We start from the raw sequence: 3,336 nt of genomic DNA, 5'->3' as shown, positions 1-3,336 counted from the left end.
AGATGAGAGGAAAAAAAAAGAATAGGGAATATAGTTAATTTAAGAATATTGAATAATATTAAATTGTCTAAAGTGTGTGTGTGTGTGTGTGTGTGTGTGTGTGAGAAAGAGAGTGAGAGAGAGAGAGAGAGAGAGAGAACCAACAAAAAAGTCCTGAAATTAACTCTTTATTTTCTGTTAAAACTAATGGGGATTCTCATAACTTACTTTGGTATTTGGATATATAAAAGAAATTATTAAACATTCATTCTGCATTTCTCACACAAACTGCATTCTAGCTTAATCTAATAGCCATAATTGTTAAGGAAAATTCCTCTTTACAGAAAAATTCTAGCAAATGAATGTGGATAGAATTCTATAATTATAAAAGTTTTGTTTTACAGCTTCTAATTATTTTTTTAAGATAATGCTCATCAGTGGAAGAAAGTGTAAAATGAATGAATGAGAGCAGGCTTTATAATGCAGGGGATGGAATCCATTATATTTGGTGGATTCATCGTTTGAATCCACCAAAATCTTTGTGTTCCTAAAAGTGGTGCAATCATTTTTTGCCCTAATAATAATATACAATGTATAGCCCCTGGCACACCCTTTTAGACACCGTGACCAAAATACCTTTACCTGATTTTAGCTTAGAAAATGGTTAATTCTATGAAAAATACAGGGGATAGAAGAAGCAGCTAAACAATAATTCAAAGAAGCAAACTGACAAATTCAAAATGGGAGTCACTCTGGTAGGTAGCTGATTCTGATTCTATAAAGAATTACAGGCACACAGACAAAACTAAAATAAAAGAAGGACACCTATAATTTAAAATTTTAAGAGTTATAAGACCAAATGAGATATATGTAGGTGAATCTTGTTTTGAGTAAATTACCTTTAAAGAAATGTTTTTGAGAGAAATGAAAAAAATGACTATGAACTGTTATAAGATGATACACAAGACTTATCATTAATTTTTTAGGTATGATGACAGTTATAACAGAAAGTGAATAGTGTTTAGAAATGAATATTGAAATAGAATAAAATGACGTGACTTGTTTATAATACCCCAAAAATGAGAAAGAATAAAACAGGATGAAAAGAAGCAAAATTCAAATAATCGTTAAATCTGGATAACAGATAGAGAGTATTTATTGTACTGTTCTCTTCAATATAGCATAATTTTCTAATAAAATTTTAATTTTAATGGCTCAATTTGTATAGTATTGCAGAAATATATAATTTATAATTAGTTACCCATATGATAAAATTTGAATTTCAACATAACAATTTGTAAAAAGTATATCACTTTTCAAAGTTATTTTAGAAAGTATCCAAAGTTTTGAAGAATAGGGTGAAAGCACATCACCTAACCTATTGGACAATGCAGATGGCCTGATCTTGAATTTTATTATGGCATCTGTAAAGTATTTAGATATTACAACCATAAAAACAGTTAATATGACTCCAAAAATTGTAGGGTTAGATGTGTATTTATTTACCTACACATTAGTTAATTGATTGACTGATCTGACATGCAGAGTTTTGCTCCTGGGGCCTAAGTAAAAATTCCTTATCTGACATCTTTCTCAGAACAGATTTCCTCTATTGATTATTCCCATATCATTTTGCAGCAGAACCCAGAGATATTTTCTAAGCTTGTTTCAGTTTCTTGTGTGAACTTGAACTGAAATTTGTAAATTTCTTGCTTCCTAATGTGCAATATGAAAATCATATTTAATCACTTTCAAGCAGAAATTGGGGTTGTGGGTTGTAAATTTATTTATAAAATACCTTTTATCTTACCAGAGCAAAGAATATTTCCAAATATGGCATACATTTAAACACAGTTCATGATAAAATATTCTACTTACAAGAGCTTTCCTTTAATACAATATTTTTTCAATTTCTTTTTAAATTACAGTTTATATTCAATATTATTTTGTATTAGTTTCAAGTGTACAACATAGTGTTTAGACAATCATTTACCTTAGAAAGTGGTCCCCTTGATGGTTTAAGTACCCACCCTTGTACCGTACACAGTTATTACAATATTATTGACTATATTCCCTGTGCTGTACTTAACATCTTTTTGCCTGTCCTTTAACTACTAACTTGAACTGCTTAATCCCTTCATGTTTTTCAGCCAGTCCCCTCACCCCTTTGGCAACCATCAGTCTGTTTTCTGTTTCTATGAATCTGTTCCAATTTTGTTTATTTATTTTGCTCTTCAAATTCCACATATCAATGAAATCATATGATATTTGTCTTTCTCTGACTGACTTCTTTTCCTTAGCATAATACCTTCTAGGTCCATCTATGCTGCCAAAATGGTACGGTGTCATTCTTTTATTGGGGGGGAGGATAAGTAGATTTCCACTGGGCATATGTACCACAGCATTTTTATCCACTTGCCTATTGATGGGCACTTGTTTGGCTTCCATATCTTGACTATTATAAAAAATGCTATGATGAACACAAGGGTGCATGTATTTTTTTGAGATAGTGTTTTGGGTTTTTTTCAGATATATACTCAGAAGTGGAACTCCTGGATCATAGAGCAGTTCCATTTTCAATTTTTTGAGAAATCGCCATACTGTTTTTCACAGTGTCTGCACCAATTTACTATTTCCACCACTACTGCATTTGGGTTCCATTTTTTCCTCATCTTTGTCAACCCCTGATATTTGTTGATTTATTGATGATAGCTATCCTGACAGTTGTGAGGGGATATCTCATTGTGGTTTTAATTTTCATTTATCTGATGATTAATGATGTACAGCATCTTTTCATGTCTAATGGCCATCTTTATATCCTATTTGGAGACAAATCTATTCAGGTTCTTTGCCTATTTTTTAAGTGGGTTGTTTGTAAGGCATTGTAAAACACAGCTAATTTTATTGGGTTTATTTATGCATATTTTCATATGCACATGTATGTCTGTATATATACACACACACAGAAAGTCACTACACACATATAGACACAAATATATTTGTCAACTAGCCAATTAGTCTAAGAAAGGATTTGTTTTTTTCTTATTTTAGTGAATGTTCAAATCAATGGCAATACCTAGAATCTTTCATGTATTAATTATAATATGTATGTTACTATTAACACTTTCTTACACCATCTACAAGAATAAACTTAAAATGAATTAAAGACAAATATAAGACTTGAAACCATAAAACTCCTAGAAGAAAGCACAGGAAGGAAAATCTCTGATATTTCTCTTAACTGTTTTTTTTTTCCTGATACATCTCCTCAGAAAAGGGAAAAGAAAGAAAAACAAATGGATCATATCAAACTAAACACTTTTTTGCACAGCAAAGGAAACCATCAACAAAATGAAA

This window comes from Pteronotus mesoamericanus, unplaced genomic scaffold, assembly GCF_021234165.1.
Source record: "Pteronotus mesoamericanus isolate MK-2021 breed Mesoamerican mustached bat unplaced genomic scaffold, CSHL_Meso_final contig_42, whole genome shotgun sequence".
Classification (NCBI taxonomy): domain Eukaryota; kingdom Metazoa; phylum Chordata; class Mammalia; order Chiroptera; family Mormoopidae; genus Pteronotus; species Pteronotus mesoamericanus.
Note: the sequence above shows the minus strand (reverse complement) of the source record.